Here is a 25,688-nt window from a genome sequence, read left to right as displayed (position 1 = left end):
ACACTACCCATGTCTGTTGCTAGCAACAGAAACAAAGTACTTTAAGGCAGAAAAGGCAAGTCAGCCAACTGGCTTGCTGCTCCCTGTCCTGCTTCCAGCTCGGGAAAGAGGCTGGTGAAGGATCCTTCAAGCTCCAATCTACCACGTGTGCCTACAGCTCGTATGGATGAGGGGAACTGGCACAGTGCCAGCTTACCCCAAGCTGGCCACTGCTCTGTGGGGCCCCAGCCATCAGCCCTCCTTCTTCTTCCCTGGAGGCCAGGCCCTGAAAACCTCGTTCCCTTACCTGCCTGGATGCTGAGTATATTTGAACTCAGAGTTTCAAAAGCCAGAATTTAGGAGACCCACTCTCTTCTTTTGTACACTAGGCAATTGTAAAGATGAACAGGCATTGCCTCCCCAGACCCAAACACTGGAGAACCAGCCCATGACCAAGTTTCCCGTCTTCAGTTCTTCTGCTACTGATGATCTTCCAAGTTCTAGTATCAGGCTCCTCCATAAAAGCAATGGTAATTACTGATCACTGCTTTGTTTTTAGCACAGGGGAGAAAAAAAATAAAAAGCCATGAGATGCTCACAGACTAACTTAGGGAGACAAGATAACAGTAGGAAATAATAATTCAAATGTGAGATACAGAGTAAAAGTACTCTAAAGTACAATGGGCAGGAGCAGAGGGGCTAGAGTAGCTCAGGATAAGTTTTCTGTGGGAGACGAAATGTGAGCAAGACCTTAATGGACAAACAATAGTTGGACAGAACGAGACAGGAGGCAATTTGAGATGAAGAGTTAGACTATGACTCAAGGTCCCAAGGCAGGAAGAATGGCAAATATCATGCCCACATGTTTTCCCATATCCAACTGAGGCTCAGCCCTGGGAGGTACGGAGGAAAAGGACTGGCCTCACTTGATGAAAATAAAACCCTCCCCTCAGGGTCACCATGCTCTCCAATCCCTCTGCTCCTACCTCTGCCAAGAGCATTCTCAGTGTTTCCTTTTTCTGTACTACTTTGAAATCCTCTCCCCTACAGTGCACAGAATGTAGCCAAGCCAGCCTAACTCCCTAAACCTGAAACATCCTGCTGGAACTCTTGGTACTCAAGGCTCCTGCTCCCACCGTGGGACATGCTTGGTGCTTCACCCATTGCAATGTGGGTCAGGAGACTGGTCTATTCCTCCACAGGGCCAGGTCAAGCTAAGTCTGATTCTTTACTCACCAGAACAGAAGAAGCAGTAGGAAATCTTAAGGACAGATTCTGCTAAGCCAGGGGAATTCACATTTAACATTCCTTCCATTCACACTTAGAATCATATGTGCATTCAATTAATACATAGTGAACACCAATATGTGTAAATTAATGTGCTTAGTGCTGGCTGGGACACCAAAATGCCTCAGGCCTGGGTCCCCCCTCAGAGAGCAAACATTCCAGTAAGGTGGATAGAAGAGAATATACATAATACATACATAATACATACCAGGAAGACTATTCTAAGGGCCACTGGAGAGAAGAAATGGTGTGGATTTAGGTAGACAGGGATTACTTCCAACTGAAGAAGCAGGAGGGATTCCTAGAGAGGGCTGCCCTTGCACTGGGCAGGGAAGGTCAAATGGCAAAAGAATGAAGGGGCAAACCTGGGTGGATGGAACTACATGAGCAATGTCTTGGAGGCAGGGAAGCAGAAGACATATAGAAGATGGCAAAATGTTCAGCCTGGTAGGAGTTTAACTGGAAGAAGATCAGGGAAAAGGAGAAGTGGAAAGACTAAGAAATGTCAGCTCTCAGAGGCCTTTGAGAACCAAGCTAAAGGGTCTTGTCTTTTGTCTGGGAAATCATATAAATTTTCTGAGAAAGGAAAGATGCATCAGGAAATGTGCTTCTGAAAAATGAAGCAGCCCTCAGAAATCTAGGGACCATAGCAGCAAAATCAGATTATGGAGCCCACCAGGACTGAAGAACCCAGGAAGAAGAGAGGGAGGGAACTCAGGTAATCCAGCACATGACTGGAATTCTTATCTTTGGGGTTTGGTCTGAAAAGGAAAATAAGTGGGCAGTCCAGAGAGCGGTCAGAGCCTCCACAGGCAGGGAAAGGTCAGAGAATCAGCTGTCCAGAGGGGACAATGAAGAGTGGGAGGTGTAAACATTCAGAAGACGGGGGAACGAAGGGAATTTCAGAGCTTAGGATCCTGTAAGCGGAACGGCTCCAGGTGATGAGGTCAAAGGTACAGTCACCGTAAGAGGATGGAAGATGAAGTCTTTAGACTGAAAAGACTGAGGGGCAGTATGAACTTTCAAGCAGGAATCCACAATTCATCACACCCTCAAATCTCTAGCCCTTTCTCCTTCTATTGGACCTACTTGTAAAGCCCTAACTCGGGATCAGTTTAACCATCAGCATTCTTTGTTTCCTCATGAGGGCAGCTAAAACCCACTGGTCAGAAATTAACACATCTAAAACGTGTCTGAAAGGTCTTTTAGAGAGATATTGTGAAGGATTTATGGACGCAATGGTATATGATGCCTGCAATCTGCTCCCCAAATCCAACGGAGAAGGAGGGGTAAGTGGACAAGGATGGAAATAAAACAAGCTAGGCCAAGCACTGATAAAAGCTGAAGATGGATGATGGATATATGGCTGATCATCTAGATTTTCTATATGTTTGTGTATGTTTGACACTTCCCACAATAAGAAGTTTAAAAAATAACACCAGTTAAGTGAAAGATTGATGGGGAATAGTGCCAAAGATTACCCACAGATTATCTGCTGGTTATAAAATGAGAACTATAATTTTACAATGGAGAAATGTGGCTGGCCCTACCTTAAGGAGTGACCAAATTTAGCATCAATAATGTCTGGAAAACCAGATATTATGTGCCTCTCTGATCTGCTGCATCAAATGAAACAAAATGGGACGGGGAGGGAAACAAACCATAAGAGGAGGAACACAAACCATAAGAGACTCTTAATCTCAGAAAACAAACTGAAGGTTGCTGGGGGGTTGGGAGGCGGGTAGGAATAGGGTGGCTGGGTGATGGACACTGGGGAGGTGCTACGATGAGTGCTGTGAATTGTGTAAGACTGATGATTCACAGGCTTATACCCCTGAAACAAATAATACTTTCTATGTTAAATAAATAAATAAAAAGTGCCCCCCCCCCCCCAAAATGCTTGCCCTAAATCTAATTAAGTCTAATCTGTGGTTTACAGAAAATACAGGGGACAGAGGAAGAACCTACACAATACCCCAAAGAAACAATCAGACAAATGCATAGAGTGCCAACTGAATTCATGACCAAAAAAAAAAAAAAAAAAAAAAAATTTTAAAAAAAAAAAAAAAACATCAGTTTTAAAAATTTAAGAAAAAGGAATGCCTAAACCAGAACTCATCATTTCCACTCTACCTCTAATAAAACACTTTCCCCTCCTGTACTTTTTCCACAGCTTTTCTCCACATCTTCCCAACTCCACAAGCTGTCTCTGACTTCTCCTCCTCCTTCTTCCTCCAGCTCAGTCTGTCCCCAAGACCTACAAACCTGTCTCCTTAATGCCTTGGGTTCACCTCCTCCATTCCCGGCCGGCCACTCATTCACCCCACTTTTATTATCAATTGCTTGACTTACTGCCATAATCTCCTCAGAACCATCTCCTTGCGCCTACTTTTACTTTCTTCAAGTCTATTTTCTGCACTTCAGCTAGAGTGATCCTGCTACAATGCAAATTTTACTGGATGACTCCAGGCCTCAAGTTCTTCTAGCAGCTGCATGGCTAGAACATGGTAAGGAACTGGGGGGCACGCCCTTGACAGCATCAAATCACAAGGTGATCAAGTCTTCCATCCGCTAGTTCTTTCAAACCTTCTCACTCGATTCAGAAGAAAGTCTCCACTCGCTGCTGCTGTGCTTAGCTTTAACACTGGAGATACTTTCACAGGCAGCAGTATCTGGCTAAAATTTTTTATTCTCACTGTATTTACTTTAAAAGTTATCTTGTGTGTATGGCAAGGAATATTGATTTTCCACTTTAAGAGAGAGAGATAACATTTCCTATAAAATAAATTTAAGTTCGAATGTGAGCTGATTTAAACATTATGTAAATAACAGGTCAGGTATTAAGAGGCCATGGTAATACTGTAAAGATGGTAAGCAATGAATTAAGTTTAGCCAAGACTGCCCTATAGCATAAAATTCAAGGTTCTTTGTATGCTTGAGGTGATTTCAAAACAAGTTTACAAACAGTTTGCTACTCCTCTCCTTGAACCAGAAGAACCTCTGTAACTACCTCAAGGAACAGAATGTGGCTAGCTGAGGGTCCTTAACTTCAAGGCCAGGTTACATAAAGGCCAGGAAACCTCTCCCAGCCTCACCCGGGGCACTGGCTTCCAAGTCCTGAGCCACACTACAAGAGACCCAGTGATCCCTGAGCCCACCATGCTAGAGTAGCCCCAGGGAATAGTGATGGAGGGTAAGGGAAAGACAGAGTAAGGGCAACAGAGTACAGAAACCTCAGCTCTTGAATTTTCCCAGCTCAGGCACCACACACATGGGGGGAGTGAGTCTTCTGAAGATTCCAGTGCCAGCCACCATCTGACTAAATCTACACTAGAATACTCCACAGGAGACTCACAAAACCATGAGAATTATTGTTTAAAACCCACTCTGTCTGGGGTAATCCAGTAGGCCATGGCAGACCAGCCGTTGAAGGCCTAGTTCCTGAAGACCTGCCTCTAGCCTCACCTTGACTCTACTCACCCTTCCCTACTATGCACAGCCAAAATGACCAATTGGCAGTTACATTTGGCACATAACTTTGCATATACATATTGGCACATAACTTTGCACATACTGTTTCACTCCTCTTTGTCTTTGCACACGCTGATCCCTCTACCTGGAATGCCCTTCTTTTGGGTTGGCCACTTAGAAAATAACACTTCATGGTGGTCAAAAGGAACAAACTTTAAAAAAGAATCCATTTATCCTTCAGAATCTGAATCAGCATTAGTTCCTCTGTGAAACCTTGCCCTTTATCTTTCTCCCTCTCTTCCCACCAGTGACTACATGAACCCTTTCCTCCTGGTACCACTTAGAGGAACATAAATCACACTACAGTGTATTGACATTTTCCATGTCTTATCCACTGAACTACTAAGTTCCTTAAGGGTAGGGATTGTATGTATATATGCAGCCAGTCCTACAGGCCTAATAAATGTCTGCTGGTCTGAAGGAGTTTCTCCTGCTTCCTTATTTAGCCTATTTCCACTGAAAACACTTCCGCCTAAGCTCCTGACTGACACGAACAGAAACGACGCCAGGTCGATGCTGCTCTCCTGGGTCTTTCAAAGCCTAAGTTCTCTAGCTGTAGGATTTTACTTACTCTGAACCTTAAATAAGCCTTTCTCTTCTGGGTTCACAACCCTTGGGGACACCAACCCTTGGTTGACCCAGCACTGAAAGGTGACTTTTAAAATTCAACTAGGTGGGACCTACTAGTTTAGTCATCGGGACATAAATAATGATTCCTCTTCCTTCTCTCAGTTCAAAAATCTTCAGTAATCTTCTAAGCGGCCAAGTTTCTTCACACTTCTTCCTGCTGCTCCCCGCCCCGCCCCGAATCACACCTTTCCTGGGTCTTGTCCTAACATCCCTCCAGACTTTGGCCCTTGAGCCTCTTCAGCACCAAACACACATTTGCCTCTCTGCTCCCACCTCAGCCAGGCTGAGCTCATCTCACTCAGTATAATGTAAGAGTGAAGCTTTCCTGTCACACTACCTAGGTCTAATGTAGCAAACATAATTGCACACGGGATTCACTGTAAAGTTCTTCGGAAAGGGGAGTGATGCAATTATCTCCAAACCTCAAGGAAAGGAATCCGGCTGCATTGTCTAAGGATAACAGAAAACAAACAAAAGCCATGACTGGCTATCAGAAGACCTGGGCACAATTCCTTGTTTTTGATCTGCCTCTCTCACTAAAGACTTTTATATGCAAAAAATTTAAATATAGATAGCCTTACTCATGAAAAACACTAAAGTAAACAGACATTTACAAATTTTTATATAGGAGCTGATTTAATAGGAGAAGGGTTATTACTAGGTTTTTTATCAATAAAATTTAACTCCTACCACAATCCTTAGTACAAACTTAATTACAGCTTAATTGGAACCATAAAAACACTAGAAAAAAAATCAATGAGTTGTATAATTCTGATGAGTGAAGAAAATTTTTCCAAGTATGACACAAAATTCAACTCGAAAGTCATTAAGGGAAGAATAAACAAGCTCTGAAGGAGAATATCATATATTTGCCTCAAGAAAAATTTATAACATGTGAAAGGCAAATAATTAGCAAAAAAAAGAAGGTCAAAAATTAAAAATAATCTGGAGGAAAAAAGATCAGCAACTTACACAGTGAACAGTTCTAATGTAACACATATGTAAAAACTCCTGATAAATCTTTAAGAAAAAAACAATGACCAAACAGAAAAGCAAACAAAGTATTTAAACAAAAATTCACAAAAGAATAAGCACAACTGCCAGAGAAACCTTTCCATACTATTGACAAGAATTACATTGATGCAACTTCTTTGGCTATACCGATTTTATTTATTCATTCATCGGCGGCTAAACACTGAGCATAAAAGGTGTTCAACTGACTAGCAAGAAATCCTGGGGCGACTGGGGCACCCAGGGAACCTGGTTTAGTCAGTTAAGCATCTGCCTTCGGCTCAAATCATGGTCCCAGGGGTCCTGGGATTGATCACTACATAGGACTCTCTGCTCAGCAGGGAGCCTGCTTCTTTCTCTCTCTCTGCCTTTCCCCCTGCTGATGCTCTCCCTCTGTCAAATGAATTAATAAAATCTTTAAAAAAAAAAAAAAAAGGAAAGAAATCCTAAATAAAGTTACAATAAGAAATCCTTTTCACGTATCAGATTCATAATAGCTGTGTTGGAAACGGTGCAGGAGAAACCTTTCCATACTATTGACGAGAATTACATTGATGCAACTTCTTTGGGAAGCGGTTTGGCAATGTTTACTAATATTTTAAATGAGTATACCCTTAATCAGCAAATCTTCCCTTCTAGGAATTCTGCTGAAGGTAGTACAAGTACTACAGTGCTCGGGCAAAGACAGCTATATATGGCTGGCTACTGCGGGCCAGCCCTGCTCAGGACAGGAGAAACTGGAAACAACTCGAGTATCCATCAACAGGGGCAGGATTAAAGTTTGCTTCATCCACCTGAAGAAACCCAATGCTGCTGTTAAAAGGAATGCACTGACAAGGAAAGACAGCCTAGGTAAATGACCAAGTGAAAACATTTTCAGGAGAGTATAATCTTTTCTTTCATTTTGTTGTTATGGCAAAATATAAAGTCTGCCATTGCAAGCATTTTTGAGTTTACAATTCAGTGACACTAATTACATTCACAATGTTGTACAGCCATCACCACTACCTGTTTCTGATACTTTCCATCACCCCAACAGAAACTTTGCAATGGCTCGCCATTCTCCCTTGTCCCCAAACTCCTGGGAAACCTCTAGTTTATTATCTGTCTTAGCGAATTGCCAATTACAGATATTGCACACAAGCAGAATCATCCAGTACCTGTCCTTTTGTGTCTGGTGTATTTTACTTGGCACAATGTTTTCAAGGTTCATCCACATTGTAGCAGGGATCAGAACTTCGTCCCTTTTTATGGCTGAATAATAGTCCATTGTGTGGCTATACCGATTTTATTTATTCATTCATCAGCGGCTAAACACTTGGGTTGTTTCCTCACCTTCTGGCTACTGTGAATAATGCTGCTATGAATACTGGCATATAAGTATCTGAGTCCCTGTTTTCAATTTGGGAGGGTTACCTGAGAGTGGAATTGCTAGGTCATATGGTAAGTTTTAGCTTTTGAATCTGGCTCTCCAACAGTTGTACCATTTACGTTCCCACCAGCAGTGTAAAAGGTTCCTAATTTTTCCACAACCTTGCCAATACTTCTTGTTTTCCATCTTTGATTAGACTATAATCTCTTTCTGTAAAAATAAAATAAATATTTATATAAATGTATTGTTGGGAGGAAAACCCACTGTTACCCACTGTTAACAATGATTATACTCCTGGGGCATTGGTTTATAGGAGAGGCTCATATTCCAACATATATTTTCCTATTGTGTAAAAGTTTACAGAACAAATGTATTACTTTTGTTATCAAAAAAGAAAAAAAAATCTTAAAAATTAGCCTGAGACAGTTTCATGCCACACTTACTAATCTGAAATCGCAACACATTACGGTTCTTGTGAAATGCTTACAGAAGAGGAATCCAAAGTGCAATGACCTGCATCACTGGCCTAGCTCTGCCACCTTTCTGGGCGCTCTGTTTTCTCACCTCTAAACGCTGGTGTGCTTGGGACCAGAGTTCCCAACCACGATGCCAAGAGTGGGTGCTAACTGTGCAGACAGAGCGACTCCTTCAAGCTCCAGGGCAGCGCTGGAGCTCAGCACTACCAAGAGCCTCCTCCTATTATCTCAATGTGCCTTACCAAAATGATCATTTCCTGTGTATGCAGGGGTATGAAAAAGGTTTGGGCAGAGCTAAGTCAGGTAACTTTTAATATCTCTTCCCACACTGAAACAGAATTCTACAACTGTGCTGAGCTAATGAGCAAAGTGAAGAAAAGGGGAGCCCTGGGAGATCCTCCCCCAAGGAGAGAAGCAAGCACAGACAATGCTGCAAGAAGTGATAATGCCAAGGAAGAGAGGGCAACTTGTGTTTATTCAAGCAAGTGTCTCACCTGAAGCCACAGGTCCTGAACTAGATAGCAAGGGGGCAGTGCCTGCAGCCACACCGCTCTGGAGAAGCACCCCAAAGATACCTGCTTGGGCGGCAGGCAAGTAGAACACCTGACCTCTCTGGGAAGAAGGACTGAGGCCTGGCTAAGTGAAAGCCAAGTGAAATCCTCTCTTCCAGGTGTTCTCAGCCTATCAGCGGCCAACTGTGGACTTTGCCCTGGAAATTCAACTCCTGGGCTAAAGAGATAATCTCCCAGGCATATCCTGCGTAAACCTGGTTAATCAACAGAACACAGTCCGTGCTCAGCCTGCCTGTAGTCCCTGAGACAGTTCTGCCAAGAAGGAGGGTGTGCTAAAGGGCAGACGGGAGCTTACCCTGGCAGAAATGTCACCTATCCTAATCAAATCAAGGGCCTGGGATGGGCATCTTCCAAGAAGTCAAACAGCTGTTTTGTTTAGAGACGAGCACTTGGCAGGAAGTCTCCGCCGGAAGTGATACAGATATCGTGAGAAGAGTCACTGTGACTGAGGGAGCAGGCCTTTACCGGACTTTGTTGACATTGTGGTGGTAAGCCACCCAAGAGAGTCTAAAGTACAAGCATGAAATGCTAGGTCACCGAAAGAAGGCATGTGGATGACATCTGGCCCTCACAGCCTTATTTAAATCTCAGAGGCTGAGCCTCTTACACTGTGTTCCACAGCCACCAGCTGCACTTAGAAACTTGTTAAAAATGCACATTCTCGGGGTGCCTGGGTGGCTCAGTGGGTTAAGCCTCTGCTTTAGGCTCAGTTCATGATCCCAGGGTCCAGGGATGGAGCCCCACTTCAGGCTCTCTGCTCAGCAGAGAGCCGCCTTCTTCCTCTCTCTCCGCCTGTCTCTCTACTTACTTCTGCCTATTTGTGATTTCTCTGTCAAATAAGTAAACAAACAAACAAACAAATAAATAAATAAATATTTTTAAAAATGCACATTCTCAGGCCCCACTTCAGACCTACTGAACTGGAAACTAGCTCTCCAGCTGAATCTGGGGCCTGCTCAAGTCTCAAAACCTGCAACTAGAGTTCAGACCCTCCAGAATTCCGTTATACTCTGCTTTAAATGAACTTTGAGACCCCTAATTCATCTGTATGGCCCCACTCGTGGTAGGGACCTGGTCATGCATGGTAGGTGACCATCTCATGTCTGCTCAGTGAATCAGTGCTAAAGATAAAAACACTGTCTAAAGGAATCTTTTTCTAACCACGTATCTTTTCCTTCAGAAGCAAAGTAGTTACTAAAACAGACAGGGACAGGGGAGACAGGAAAGCAGAATCCCATTACAAAAGAAAATTCCTCTGTGTGTCAAGAATCTATGCTAAAATGAAATTCAATCTCACCCTGCTCTGCCCTTCACAAACCAATGCATCTAAGCTGGCTGAGGAGGCTGAACACAGATCTCAGATCTCATGAGCACTGAGGAATGAGAGTTTATTAACAGCACACACATTTTCATTCCAGAATCCTGATCCTTGATTTACAGAATCCAAACAGGATCAATCCCTCATAAAAGAAATAGCCACCAATAGAAACTAGTCAATATTCAATTTCCAGCAAGTGAAAGTTGTGGCCTGATAAATTTCTTTCCTCAGACATTTCCAATAAACTTTGAGACTCTAAAGGAGACCTGTAAACTAGGAAATCATAGTTCATTTACAAATGCTAGTTTACTGAAAATTACTTAAATTTTCCAAAACAAATTTTATCTTCTTACTATAAAACAAAAGAAATTGTAATCTAAGACATGTGACTACTTGTATAGGATTGTCCATGAGAAAGACCATCGCTCTTCCTACCCAAAGAGATGTGAATCAGATTATCTGTTTCCAAATCTTGCCACCTACCCCCACGTCCCCCGTTTTTAGACTGGCATTTTCCATACTTAATCGGGTACTCCTTTCAGGAAAGCTGAAAAGACCTCATTCAAATCTACAAACATCGAGGGCACCTGGGCGGCTCAGTGGTTAAGCCTCTGCCTTCAGCTCAGGTCATGATCTCAAGGTCCTGGGATCGAGCCCTGAATCAGGCTCTCTGCTCAGCAGGGAGCCTGCTTGCCCCCTCTCTCTCTCTGCCTGCCTCTCTACTTGTGATCTCTGTAAAATAAATAAATAAAATCTTTAAAAAAAAAAAAATCCACAAACATCCCAAATCTATCCTAGCTTCCAAAGGATAGAAGGGAGAACATGACAGTAAACAACACATAATTCCAGGGGAAAATGCACATGAAATATTTTAGATAACGAAGAGGAGGTATATTTGGTGTACCAGTCAGAGTGGAAGTATAAAAGGGGCACATACTTTGGAATCATACAGACTGATATGGATTTTAAGCAAGTTAGACCCTCTGAGTTCCTCATCTGTAGACATCAGAACATCAAATTCACTCAAAGATTATTGTGAGAATTTACTCAAATGATGCAAGGGGAAATGCCTGGTCTAATACAATGCCAGGAATACAGAAAGCATTCTCTAACAATACACTACAAACCTAAAATTTACAGCAATTTTTGAAACATATATTCCTTGATCCCAAGAATTATGCAGAATTGAATTATACTTATTCCACTTCTTTTAGCTAATTATCTATGCCTATCCCACTCCAGATCCCCTCTATTTCCCCATATTCTTTTTTTTTTATTCTTCTCAAATTCAGTGTTCCTCTTAGCCAATCATCCCTCTCACATTTTTTTTTAATTTTTTATTTTTTATAAACATATATTTTTAGAGCGATCATGCTTAGCGAAATAAGTCAAGCAGAGAAAGACAACTATCATATGATCTCCCTGATATGAGGAAGTGGTGATGCAACATGGAGGCTTAAGTGGGTAGAAGAATAAATGAAACAAGATGGGACTGGGAGGGAGACAAACCATAAGTGACTCTTAATCTCACAAAACAAACTGAGGGTTGCCGGGGGGAGGGGGTTTGGGAGAAGGGGGTGGTATTATGGACATTGGGGAGGGTATGTGATTTGGTGAGTGCTGTGAAGTGTGTAAACCTGGTGATCCCTCTCACATTTTGACATCTTATCCCTCGTTGCGCCACAGGCCTAGAATATATGCCCCCACACTGGCTCTCCAGATGCCTTCCCATGCCCAAAAGGCTGTACCTGGTCTAACCTCAACCAATGTCTTACACCCTTCTAACCAGTGGCTCCTTTATATTCTAACAATGATGACTTCTTCATGCTCTTTCAACATGCCAAGCTCTTTCCAACCCAGGGGCTTTGCCCTACTGTTCACTCCTCTAGAAATGTACATGCCCCAACCCTGCACCTTCATGGCTGCTTCTAGTGCTTCAACTTGCAGCGCAAATGTCACTTCATCAGAGACGCTTTCTCTAAGTTCGGTTTTAATAGCTTTCAAGTTCCTATTACTTATCCTCTTTTATATCACCACAATTTCTTTCGTAGCTCCTGTCACTACCTTTATCTCATTTATTGATTTGTTTACTTATTTACTGACTGCTACCCCAAATACTTTAAGTTCCATGACAAATGGACTTTGCTGTCTTCGTTATCTCCATATCGTCAGTATATAGAACAGTGCCTAGACCAGAAGGATACTCAATGATTATGTATTGAATGAATGAATGAATAAAAAAGTTTCTCAAAAGAGAATGCAGAGTTTGACATGCACACCCACACCCTCCTTCTCTATGTGATAGCAGAAGGTAGAATCTGAGGCAAAGAATGTAAAGTAAAAAGAGAAAGGCTATTATAAACAATGCTACTACTATAAACATAGGGGTGTATATATCTTTTCAAATTAGTGTTTTTGTATCCTTTGGGTAAATACCCAGTAGCAGAATTACTGGATCATATGGTATTTCTATTTTTAATTTCTTGAGGAACCTCCATACTGTTTTCCACAGTAGTTGTACCGATTTACAACAGCCAAAATATGGAAGCAACCCAAGTGTCCATCAATGGAGGAATGGATAGGGGGGGCGTGGGTGGTTCAGTCAGTTAAGCATCTGCCTCTGGCTCAGGTGATGGTCTCATCGTCCTGGGATCAAGGCATGCATCAGGCTTCCTGCTCAGTGGGGAGTCTGCTTCTCTCTCTCTCTCTGACCCTCCCCGTTTGTGCACTCTTGCTCTCACTCACTCTCTCACACAAATAAATAAATAAAATCCTTAAATAAATAAATAAAAACTTAAAACATTTAAAAATAGATGAATGGATAAAGATATGGTACACACGCATGCACACGCACACGCGCACACACACACACACACACACACACACACACACAGGAATATTACTCAGCCATAAAGAAGAATGAAACTCTGGCATCTGGAACAACACAAACAGACCTAGAGGGTATTACACTATGTGAAATAAGTCAGAGAAAGACAAATAACATATGATTTCACTTATATGTGGAATATACAAACAAAACACGAATAAACACACAACAATAACAAAAACCAAAGTCTTAAATACAGAGAACAAATTGGTGGTTGCTAGAAGGGGCAACAAATGGGGGTATGGGTGAAATAGATAAAGGGGATTAAGAGGCACAAATTTCCAGTTATAAAACAAATACATCACAGAGATAAAAAGCACAGCCTAGGGAACAGAGTCACTAATGTTGAAGTAACACTGGATGGTAAGAAAGGGTGACCACACAGCATGAGGAGCACTGAGCAATGTATAGAGTTGTTGAATCACTATGCTGTACCCCTGAATTTAATACCAAACTGTATGTTAACTATACTTCAATTAATTACTTAAATTTTTAAGGCTAAGCAGAAATAAACTCTTGGGGAACACAAGCAGTCATCCTAACACCCTTGGTGACAAAACATGAACAGATCTCACGGGTGGGGATGATGTCACAGGTGTTAGAGTCTCCATAGCTTGCTCCACACCCTAAGCCCTGCTGATTTGTTCTTGTTGTGGTAAATACACATGACTCTGTGGTGTTCTCCTTTAGTTTCTACAGTTTCTCAGGGCTCAACTTGTTTGAGCAAGCTGTGTAGACAACTGACCTTGGGTATTCTTCAGGTGAAAAGAAGCCTGGATAGCACTGCTTTTGAAACCCACCTGAGGAATGTCTGGGTGGCTCAGCGGGTTAAGCGTCTGCCTTAGGCTCAGGTCACGATCCCAGGTTCCTGGGAACAAGTCCCACATCAGGCACTCTGTTCTGCGGAGAGTCTGTTTCTCCCTCTCCTTCTGCCCCCTCCCTGCTTGGGCACTCACTCTCTCTTTCTCTCACTTTTTCTCTCTCCCAAATAAATAAAATCTTTAAAAAAAAAAAAAAAAAAAAAAGCTTTTCTACTTCTATTTGATGAGATTTAAATAAGACAAACATCCCCAGTTGTTCCTTACTGTTTTCTTTTTAACCTGATCCCTGCCACTTCCCTTTGGGCACTTCCTCAGAGTTTAACCCACTGCCCTTCTCACCACCAGTCTTCTCCCAGCCGGCTCTCCCAGCACAAATGAGCAATAACTCACTCTTGGGAGGCAGTGAGGACTCCAACCCAGAGATACAGAGACTTGGAGAGGACAGTGCTGCCCGCACCACTTCAAAAACAGCAATTTAGCTGGCAGTCTTTCCACGGGTGTCTGAACCCAGACGGGTAAGTGAATCAGGGTTAGAGGGAGGCAAAGAAAATAAAAAATTTCAGTGCTCTCTTTCCTTCTTAGATTCCAAAGCCTCAATTCTTTAAACAGAGCAGCTGAGTTAGCCAAGTCACATACTGCCAACCAAGGTCACTGCCATTGCCAAGTTCACCTCAGCTGTCCCAGGTATTTTCTGTCACACTCAAGTGCCACACTTCTTTACAGTTGCTGGGGTCAGTTAGGTTCTTTAGTTTCCTTTCCCTATTTGCATCCACTTTGCCAAGGGACAGAGTACTGTACATGCACACACGGGTCTGACCTTCTTTTCTTCAGATCTTTACGAATGAGTGCAAAAACCTATGTGTGGTTTCTACACCATGTGGTCTTCACCTCTTTTAATCGCTCCTTCAAAACACACAGTGTAAGTAAAAAACTGCTAATAAACTAAATAGGGTGAAGGATCCTGGTATAACTTGTGCTGAGAAAACCAACCTCCAGGGAGGAGTGCCAGGCATGGTTTTGGCGGCGTAATTACCATCAAGGCTCCCCACCATACAGGGAGTTACTGTGGAATCAGAGCTCCTGCCTACAGAAGGAAAACAGAAGAAGTAAAATGTTTGGCCCTAATATGCAGAGTTTGATCTTCTAAAGCAAAAGGAACCTTAAATTATAAACAACCTGACTCAAAGGGAAAATCTGTGAAGCACCTACTCCCAGGAACTCCCCACTATATCCGAGGCCTGCCTGGGTTCAGCAAGGCCCATAAATTGGCACTGTTGAGATGACCTTTCCAGGCTATATTTCAACAAGAGATAACAACAAAGCTCAGAGCTTTGGTAGCACTCAGAGGAGATTTGAAGGACTTAAAACATGCCGCTAAGTTTGGCAGCAAAAGTTCCTGTTTCTTGCAGTTGGAAAAGGAAATCTCTTTATAATTACACTTGTAGATAAGATACACCAAGCTACTCATGCTATTCCTTCTAGTTAGGAACAGATAAGAACCACCTCATCCCAATTCACTGCTCCCCTGAGACTGGTCTGAGTGATCACTGTGGGGGCAATTCTCACCTGGGGCTGGGAAGTCAAGGTGCCTCTGGGAAGGGAGAGTCCCAGGAGGTTCTCCACAGGGCTTACCGTGGAAGCCACTACCACTTGCCCAGAAATACTCACCACTCTTCATTACCTAGCTCCATCTCTCCCTCAGCCCACTTCCCACCTTGTTCTTTTACCCAGAGTTCTGCCTGTCCCTAACTCCAGTGCCATATAACATAGGTTACACATCAGAGTGGATCCTTTCAACCTAAATGCTCTTTAACTCAGATTCCCTTTCTGGTTTATATATGTCTTTGCAAAAGCAAAGTACAAGAGCTATGATCTCTGTACTGTTTGCAGGACACTTAGCACTGCTCTCCTGATACTAGAGATGTCTGTCTATGACAAAGAAGCGGATTTTGTCCACCATTTCTCAGCATAACAAACCAGACAGACCAGCCACTTGGAAACAAGCTCTGCTTGGCTTACAAGGGAAGAAGAAATCTAACAGTCAATGCTTGTATTTCATTCAGCACCAGATACGAAGTACTATCCTAAGCACGTGACACTTAGGCCTTACCACAACTCTGTGAAATAGGACTCACAGTTTCATGGAAAAGGAAGTGGGGCATGGACAAGCTACACAATTCACCCAAGATCTTAGACGGAGTAAGTGGCAGAGCCAGAATATGAACCCCAACTGTGTGACCCCAGAGCCCAGGCTCTAAGTATCACCCTTTTGTTAGACGTCTCTTATCCTAACACACAGATCTGTCTTTGAGCACCACTGACTCACTTCAGACTCTAAGGGAGAGAGAGGGTCAGCCAGGAAACACTGCCATTTTTCTCCATGGAGAGAAGGAAACAGTGACGGCAGTATTTATTTACAGGGCTGATCTGAGTCTATACAGCACAACCAATAAGTACCTCCAAACATCTGTCGACCAAAATTTTCCCAGCAGCACCAAGTGAAATCCACCTCCTTTCTTACTAAGCTGGTAGACTTTCTAACTCACTAAATGCTGGACACTCTTTTCAAGTTGTTACAGCCAAGCCCTGTGCCTCTGAGAACAAGATCCCAGGCTCCAAGTTACAAGAACCAAGTCAAATGCTTCCTAGATTCCAGCTGATGGGATTTTTTTAAAAAAGCTTCTCAAATGTTTTTTAAGCAAAAGGTATATATGTTGGCCACTTTGGGGAAATAAAATGTATAAAATATTACGATTAATTTTATACAACTTCAGGGAATCTGTTGGTAAGATAAGACACATGCATTTAAGAATCAAGTCAGAATGTCAATGAAAACCCTCAATCTAGGGGCGCCTGGGTAGCTCAGTGGGTTAAACCGCTGCCTTCGGCTCAGGTCATGATCTCAGGGTCCTGGGATCGAGTCCCGCATCGGGCTTTCTGCTCAGCAGGGAGCCTGCTTCCTCCTCTCTCTCTGCCTGCCTCTCCATCTACTTGTGATTTCTCTCTGTCAAATAAATAAATAAAATCTTTAAAAAAAAAAAAAAAAAAAACCTCAATCTAAACCTTCTGCCGTTTAGAAGAGGAAACTAAAGTCTAGAGAAGCCAAGGTGACTTCCCCAAGGTCACCTGACAAGTCACAGATAGAGCCAGGACTATCGCTCAGATCTGCTGACCTGACCAGAGCTCTCTGTACTGCTGTATGGAGGCAGAGGAAAACACAGAGGGAGGGATCTCAAACAACTATCACAGTGAACAGTTACCAAGAGCATATTTGTGCCAGCAACTAAACGAAGTACTTTCTATAAATTCATTTAATCCTTGTAGCAAACCTTTGAGATGAGTACCATTTTACTCCCAATTTACAGCTGCAGACAATAAGGTTTATAAAATTAACTTGCCAGACATCCACAGATAATAACAGGAAGAGCCAGACTACAGCCTTCCAGAGCTGGCCGCAAAGCCTATGCTCTACGCTGGGTTTCCAAGGATGATAAACAGAATTCACGAAGTAGAGGTGAGGAGTGCTGGGATAGCCTGCGTCTAGAGCACCAACAGCAGCTTGTGAAGGGCAGCCAGTGCTGGGCAAAGGAGGACCTAGGGCCCTGCATGGGTAGGCCTACAGGGAAAGCAGCAGGCAAGAAGCAGTTCTCGTCTCCCATGACAGTGAAGGGTAACGACCATGGAGACTCTCCTGAGGTTTTGACAGAAAGGTGAAGGAAACACCAAGTATAAACTTCTAAAAGAAGAATCTGATTTGGGGCACCTGGATGGTTCCGTCGGTTAAGCATCTGCCTTTGGCTCAGGTCATGGTCCCAGGGTCCTGGGATCGAACCCTGCATCAGGCTCTCTGCTCAGCAACGAATCTGCTTCTCCTTCTCCCTGCCCCCTGCTCGTGCTCTCGCTCTCTCTCTCTCTCAAAAAAAACTAAATAAGGGCGCCTGGGTGGCTCAGTGGGTTAAGCCGTTGCCTTCGGCTCAGGTCATGATCTCGGGGTCCTGGGATCGAGTTCCACGTCCACCTCTCTGCTCAGCAGAGAGCCTGCCTCTCTACCTACTTGTGATCTCTCTCTGTCAAATAAATAAATAAAATCTTAAAAAAAAAAAATAACAAAAAATTAAAAAAAAAAACTAAGTAAAATCTTTAAAGAAAGAAAGATATGGAATCTGATTTGACTTTCCTGCATTGTAATCCCAACCTGATTAAGAGATGCCAGCCTTACTCTTCAAAATGCTGCTCTAGGTTGATAATAATATGGGAAAGCACTGAACATTTACTAAGTGCCAGGTGCTGGGCTGAGAAATTTCCATGTAATATTTCATTCAATCCTCAGCAAAACTCTCACAAGTTAAGTACTGCTATTATATCCATTTTACAGATACCTCACAGAAAACAGAGGCTCAGGGAGATTCAACAACTTGCCCAAGGTCACACAGATAGTAGCTATAACATTGGGCTCTAAACCTAGGCGGGCATGGCCCACAAGTGCCAGCTATTCGCCGCTGCACCTCGAAGCACTGATATGCCCACGTTAGTGCTGATGGGTCGTTCCACCACACGCACTAAGGATCAAGAGTCCCTGAGAGCTGAACAAACACAGGCTGACTCACTTAAAAGCAAGTTTTAAAACTCAACTGTCAGAACTGCATAAGGGAGCCTGTGTTCCAAGACATAAATGAGCACACCAGAACTCACTTCCTCGAAAAGGCTGAAGAGTTCTGAAAACTCTAAGTTTTATATATATAGAAAACTATATAGTTTTCTTTCCAGTTTTCCCCTTACCTTTTTCCTTCCCCCCACAACGTCTGATCTGTTGACACTGAGAGAAGCTTCGACCTCTCCCTCCTATCTCCAGTCCTTTTTAGTTGGCTCTCTTCCATCATTCAAATAGTGCTTTATATCAGCTTCTAAGAGTTAGGATGTTCTGCCTTCTTCCCAGCCTAAAGCACGAGATGGTCATTAACCCTACTGCAAAACCCTAACTTCAGCAGGCCTATGTTTCTTCTCTCTTCATCACAGAGACGGAGGCTCACTTCGGGGAGGAAATAACTACGATACAACACCTGGTGACAACATCAAGTTCACACTCAATACTATTTAGACCCTCCTAGCTCTTGGCCCAGGCCCTCCTTATTCATTGACAAAACGGGTGGGCAGAACAAGAGGGCACATGGGCGCCAAAGATGCCTCCAAACCCAGGAACAAAGGAACAGAGCGTCAACCCCCTGATTGCTAGGACACGGTCTCCTTGGATCCCCTGGGGGCAGTGCAACCTTCTGCTAAATTGCGAAGGCCTCCTAGAGCAGCCCAGGTACTGCCTTCTACCCCCCTGCTGTTCCTCAGAACTAGTTTCCTCCCACACCCCCAATCCCTTTGCCCAGAGCCTCTCTCCTGTTTCTTCCTAGTCTCCCAAAGCCCCCTGTTCATCTCATTTTCCCAAGGGTCAAACAGTCCTTTATTCACTGTGCTCCTTCCCATTAATCAACCTCCAGCTCACCTACAAACGCCTTCAGTGACAAGTCACACACAAGAATCTGCATCTTTGAGAGATACGTGGTTTCATGACAAACCCTTAGATGCAAGTCAGCTTTGCTTAAAAAGGTATATAATTGCATATAATTCACCCTTAATAGAGACAGTACAGGGCGCCTGGGTGGCTCAGTGGGGTAAAGTCTCTGCCTTCAGCTCAGGTCATGATCCCATGGTCCTGGGATTGAGCCTCACATCAGGCTCTCTGCTCTGTGGGGACCCTGCTTCCTCCTCTCTCCCTCTCTCTCTCTTACTGCCTCTCTGTCTACTTGTGATCTCTGTCAAATGTGTCAAATAAATAAATAAAATCTTTAAAAAAAATAGAGACAGTACAATCTAACACATGGGCAGTTTTTAAATGAGAAGATTATTGTGATAATTTCGACAGTATATTGGAGCCAAAAATAATAAGAGAAGGGATCTTTGGAGAAATCCTACAATAAGGTAGTCTAGACTCATTTAACCTCCTCCTCTCCCCTCAACACACTAGGTCTCACGGGGAATTTTTCTGTCAGGCAGTATTCCGCGGCATGTTCCTGTAAGACAGACAAGATGCACCCAGTATGTTGCTGAGACAGATGCACACAGAGCCTCCTCCCCAGCAAAAATAGATGCTCAGACTCTCCCTCCCCACCCCCCAGGAGAAGGCACTCACTAACACAATTTCTCCCTCAGGCTTTGTAGAGAAATTTCTGCAGACTGTGCCAGATGCTAATTTTTTTTTCCCTCTTTCATGCCCCTGTCCCCCTTCTCCACTTTCCATGCATCTTCTAACTCAAAGAACTCAATTATCTGCCAGCAGATTTCCCCTTCCCCTCCCCCTGCCCACCCTAAACACCCTCTTCTACCAAGCTAATGTAGTGGAGCAGGGAGGCCAAGCCAACGCTCTGCAGGGCTGATGCCTGCAGGGCTGATGCCTATACTCCCCCAGGCTGAGGTACAAGTTCCTGTACTCGGCTGCCTCAGTATACTCTCTTGGGCCCAACACTAGAAATCAGGAGCCTCCAGCGCAATGACATTTAGGAGACCAGAGAAGCAACAGGAAGACATGCTCTTCAGTCTCTCTGCCCCACCTGCGTGCAGGGAGGTGCTCTGGCAGTCCCTGACTCAGAGCCGCCCACCACCCTCAGGTGCCCAGCGGTGCTTCCCAAAGTAGTTCTTAGAATCAGATTAGGTAGGAAATGGAGCACAGCCTCTCTTACTTCCAGGCCAGCAGTGTGGCCATGATACCTAGAGTCTGGGGAAGCCCTTGCAAACTTTATACCCAAGCCCTCCACTGCAGTGACAGGGCAGAGCCAGTGGAATTCAGGATGCCCCAGGCCTGTCCTCCAAGGCATTTCAAAGTTTCAACTTCCTTGGATAACTGATTATTCTAATTTTAGAGAGAGGGAGCCCAGAGGGAGAGTGTGCAGGAAGGGGAGTAAAGGAAGGGGGAGAGAAGGAGTGAGAACATAAATGTTACTACTTTTTAATCCTTAAAGAACATGGAGGGATCCATCCAACGTGTGACTCAGCTCTGGGAAGCTGGTGAGGGGGAGTGGGGAACAGCTGCAGCCCCAATCTAAGCTATGGACAACTTGGCCATCAGACCTCAGAGGCTGCTGGGCTGTGATTTGCCTAGAAGAAAGGCTCTGCTGCTAAACAACAACAAATCTGCCTCCTTAGGGTCTTCCCAGGGGCTTCCTCCCAGAGCCCACTCCAGGGCATGGTAGGCAGCTTCCCTGTCCTATGACAAAAGCTGGGGCTGCAGGTGGGGTGCTGGGTCCCTCCCCATGTTCCCACCAAGCATGCCATGAGCCGTATACACTCCCTGAGATCAGATCCGGGTGTCCTTGCCTGGAGTCTCCCCACCCCTGCTATTCTGTTCCTTGGCACAGTTCCACTGCAAATCAAGAATCTCTGCCCTTGAAATTCCCACTTCCTCATTTCTTTCTTTCTTTCTCGTTTCCCTCTAAGCTATAGCCACACAGGTTCCTGAAAGCTGCCCAGCCCCCAAGAAGCCCTTCAGAGCGATAACTGTTCCTGCCAGTTAGACACTGCCTTTCAAACCCAGAACAGGAGAAAAGGCCTCTCTGCCCACTCAGTACAGTTTCCTCAGCAGAAAGAGGGAGACAAACCTGACAATCAGAAGCCTCTCTTCCAGCTACTGAAATTTATGATACCATAACCGGCAGGTAGCTAGCTATAGGACACTGGAAAAGCAAAGGGTCTGTTGGAATTCCTCTCTTCTATACTAAACACATGAGTCAGGTAACCTAAGGGAAAGAAAGCTTCATCTCTGAAGGCTCATTTATAAGGCTCAAAGCCTATAGTGAATATCACCCAAAGAGAGCACTATTTATTTCCTTTAATATCTTAAAGAACTTTTTAAAGGTTTTTTTCCCCTCATTTTTACTTACAAATGCACAAAAGAAAAAGGCACTTTATAAATTGGGAAACCAGGAGTGCCTGGGTGGCTCAGTGGGTTAAAGCCTCTGCCTTCCGCTCTGATCATGATCCCAGGGTCCTGGGATCAAGCCCCACATCAGGCTCTCTGCTCAGCGGGGAGCCTGCTTCCCCCTCTCTCTGCCTGCCTCTCTGCCTACTTGTGATCTCTGTGTGTGAAATAAATAAAAAAACTTTTAAAAAAATAAATAAATAAAAATAAATTGGGAAACCAGAACAGAGGGGCAAAATGACTTTTCAGAAGAGAGTGGAGTCATCCTTCAAGCTCTAATTTGCAGCATCTTACATTATGTAGGACTTGACTTGCTTACAATTACTTTCATGGAAATTATCTCATTTTTGTTCCTCCCAACAGACCTGTTGAAGTAGTTATACCATTATCTCTCATCTCACAGCTAGTAAATCTGAAGGTCACAGAGGTTAACGAACTTGCTGGCAGCCACCTTGATGGCAAGTAGCAGAATCTGACCATGGACTCAAGTCTACTAACCCCAAATTCAGTGTCCATTCTGCTATATCAAAAGAATGATCAACTGCTAGCCATCTTCACATTGTCGGGGCGGGGGAGGGGGAAGAGGTGAGGCCCAACCACAGCCTCTTAAGCAGAGAACTCAGATTCTGAATTTGCACTGCCCCTTCCTCACAACCCCCAAATTTAATCCCAACCAACAGTGCTATGCCATAGCCACCCCCCAACAAAACAGAGGTTTCAACCAAGCAGAGAATTGTTGGGGGTATACTAAAAGGAGGCATCACTTTAGCAGTGGCCCCTCTGAGGTCCAGGGCCATGGAGTTCACCCCTGTGGACCCTCAGGCCACAATACTGATGCAGACATATACACATTCAGGGAGCCCAAACTGGGGACATGGTCACTGCCTTTATTGGCAAGCTGACCCGAAGTTAATCAGAAGGCCCCCTCATTGTCTGCCAGAATACAAAAGATATTCTGTTCAGAAAGTTCAAGAAGAAAAACCGAAGCGCCAGGACAGCAGCTGTTCCCTCATCCCACAGAGAAACCAAAGGCATCCACAATGTTCCCTGAGGCCCAGGAGTAAGTTTGAGATATAACATGGCTGAAGCGGAAGCACATCTCCTGATGGGTCCCCACCGCAGGGAGTGTCTGCTGCATGAATCCTTCAAATAAGATTACTAACAACCTAGCTACCCCATCACCTTTCTGGAAGGGTCTCCTCTCCTAGGCCACACCGAGCTTACCACACACCACTCCTCTAAGTCAGAACCAGCTTTACCAAAACATAGGAAAAACAGAAGAGGAGTGCACAGCATGGACAGTGAATGCCCTGATATTTGAGTTAAAACATTAACCCAAAGTATCCATCTGGCACAACCACAATACCTCATGTCTCCACCAACAAGCTGGGTCTTAGCAGCCACTACTGAGAGTTCACTCAGAGGTACCCATATAGGAAACCTCTTCACAGGCCCCCCAACCCCAAAATATACACACACCTGCCAGCCTCCACCCCATATACATTTTTTTTTAGGAAAGCCTGCTATGGGCCTTAATGCAGGAGAATAGTATGCTTCTTTCCAGATTACCTGGGAGAGAGACTAAGCATGTGATCTCAGCTTAGATATCCCTAAGAAGGTCCCTCTGTCCTAAGAACTGCTCCAGAGACTGGGAACTCACCACAGGCTCCTAGCTGAGTTAACTGGCTTTTTTTTTTTTTTTCATTACAGGTCAGACAGAGCAGCACCAAGAGACAAAACAGACAGTGTTCACTAGAAGAAACCGAGCCACTCAAAAGACACTGGAGTTTCCGTGTAGTAACTTCAAACACAATACTGAAGTGATGATAACTCGCCTTTTCTATATAAAAATTTACTTTCTGTAAAATATCCTAAGCCTTTGTGCTAAATAAAAGATGGTGATTTCTACAGAAAAGTCTAAACACCTCAGGTTCAGCAAGAGTGAGATCAGCTAGATCTGCAAAGTCAAGAAAATTGGCTGTTTCCCTCCTCCTTAAGCTAATAGAATCCAACTGTTGAAGCATGACATCATTCCTGAGCCCCAAACCCCGAGCAGAGAGTACAGACATTTGCCTGCCTCCCAGAAAACAGCCCAAGACTACGGCCAGGAAAGGAGAAAAAAAACAATCCAAGCCGGAGCTGACCTTACCTGAAAGTCCCGGTGCTTTCCTGCCCACTCCATGCTTGGCAGAGTTTGGCTCGCACCACAGTCTGTAAGGGAGCCCAAGGGCCCCAAAATCCACTCACTTAAGTTCCGATACCTGCTGCGAGCTTCCCACAGCTCCTTCCTCTGACCTTTCGTGGCGCTCCTTCCAGCCAAGTGAGCAGAGCACTTCTAGCTGGCCAGGCCAGTTGTCATGGAGACCCTGTTCTCGCCAGCCAGCATGCTCCTGCGCTCGCGCTTGCTCGGCTAGCTCGCTCTCTCTCACTCGTGCTCTCTCTCTCTCTCTCTGTCTCCTCTCCTCTCTCCTCCTCCCCCCCCCCCTCCCCCCGCTCTCAGTTCTGGGAGGCTTCCATGAAACAGCACTGTCTTTTGATCAGCCCGGGTTCTGCACACATTCCACTCCTCCTACCTCCCTTCCAGTCAAACAAGGGCTCTGGGCAGCTCCTGGGAACTTGCTTCAACAGCTCAGATGGGAGATGGGAAAGACAGTGAGTGGACTTGTTTTCCTCCCCTCCAGTGTCTCATTTTTTTAACTTGAGAGGAATCCTGGCCAGAAGAGAGGGAGCTCGCTGGAGCACATGGGAGGGGAAGCAAGCCCTTCCTCTGGGTCCTGGAGTGGGGGGTAGGAGGACCCAGATGCATTGCCTTGACTTGTTTGTGCACTTGGGATTTTCCGGGCAGCACTTGAGGCGGAAATGCATTCACATCCCAGGAGCTCGCCTGAACTGGCCTCTCTGCTTACCTTGCTGCCTGCCCAGGTTGTGGTGATCGCTTTAACCGGTGCAGGGACTCGTGGTACTATTGTTGGTGCCCAAGCAGTCTCTCATCTTCCTGCCATGGAGAGGAAAGACACTAGGTCAGGACCAGTAAGAGTCCTGGGCAAGTCCAGAATCACAGCCCAAGCAACAAACGTGATACAAACACAGCCTTATCTCTCTGCCCTGCAGAGGGCCTGCAGCCAAAGCCCCAGCTGTCTGGGAGCTGCTGTCACAGCCAGGAATACCGTCATTCCTGTCCAAGAGCTAGCACTGAGTCTGGGACACAGTAGGCCCTCAATTCAGGCCTCCGCCCTGCCGCCCCTGCCATGTACATTTCTGCTTTGTGACCTTCTTTTATATGCACTGTTTTGTCTGATCCTCAAACCATTTAAAATACACTGGACAATATTATTACCATTGTATAGATGGGAAAACTGAGGCTCAGAGAGAGCAAATGTTTAGTGCACAGTTACCTAGCTAGCTAGTTAGGCAGTCAAAGAACTAAGAGACCAGCCCCACTGGCCTCCAGTCCAGGGCCCTTTCCCCTAAAGTACACTACCATCTGATCTTAAGAACTAAATTTTTTTCTGGTAACTGCTATGGAGATACAAAGCTGAATTCCCAGGGGAAGGTGGAGAATCTTTCAGAGTCATCATGCATTAGACCTGACTACCATCGTGTTGGTCTGAAGATTCTACGATAGCATCTATGAGATGTGGAAGGTAATGGTGCACAGATTAGAGAGGAAAGGCCTGCCCCATAGCTATAAATTACCTTACACTTTTCCCAAGTACTCTCATAAATCATGGCTCATCTGTTCAACACAACCGACCTAAAAGTTAGCACTGGTATTACCATACTAATTTATTTTATTTTACTTTATTTTATTTCTTTTTTTTTTTTTTTCAGATTTTTCATT

General features: G+C 44.4%; 1 protein-coding gene across 4 annotated transcripts in view; it reads right to left on the bottom strand.

Annotated features, from left to right (window-relative positions):
* The window catches only part of DENND2B (DENN domain containing 2B), a 150,984-nt gene that overhangs the window by 79,467 nt on the left and 45,829 nt on the right, over positions 1 to 25,688 (bottom strand). For 2 of the 4 annotated variants that reach the window (XM_059408744.1, XM_059408737.1), the window contains one exon: positions 24,754 to 24,842. The exons of 1 other annotated variant lie outside the window; for it this stretch is intronic. The gene's annotated coding sequence lies outside the window, so the exon portion shown is untranslated. Of the gene's footprint in view, positions 1 to 23,996; positions 24,298 to 24,753; positions 24,843 to 25,688 lie in introns of those variants that run through there. One more of the 4 variants, XM_059408727.1, reaches the window with a different exon arrangement.

Source organism: Mustela nigripes, chromosome 1, assembly GCF_022355385.1.
Source record: "Mustela nigripes isolate SB6536 chromosome 1, MUSNIG.SB6536, whole genome shotgun sequence".
Lineage (NCBI taxonomy): Eukaryota > Metazoa > Chordata > Mammalia > Carnivora > Mustelidae > Mustela > Mustela nigripes.
Note: the sequence above shows the minus strand (reverse complement) of the source record. Positions and strands in the feature narration are given on the sequence as shown.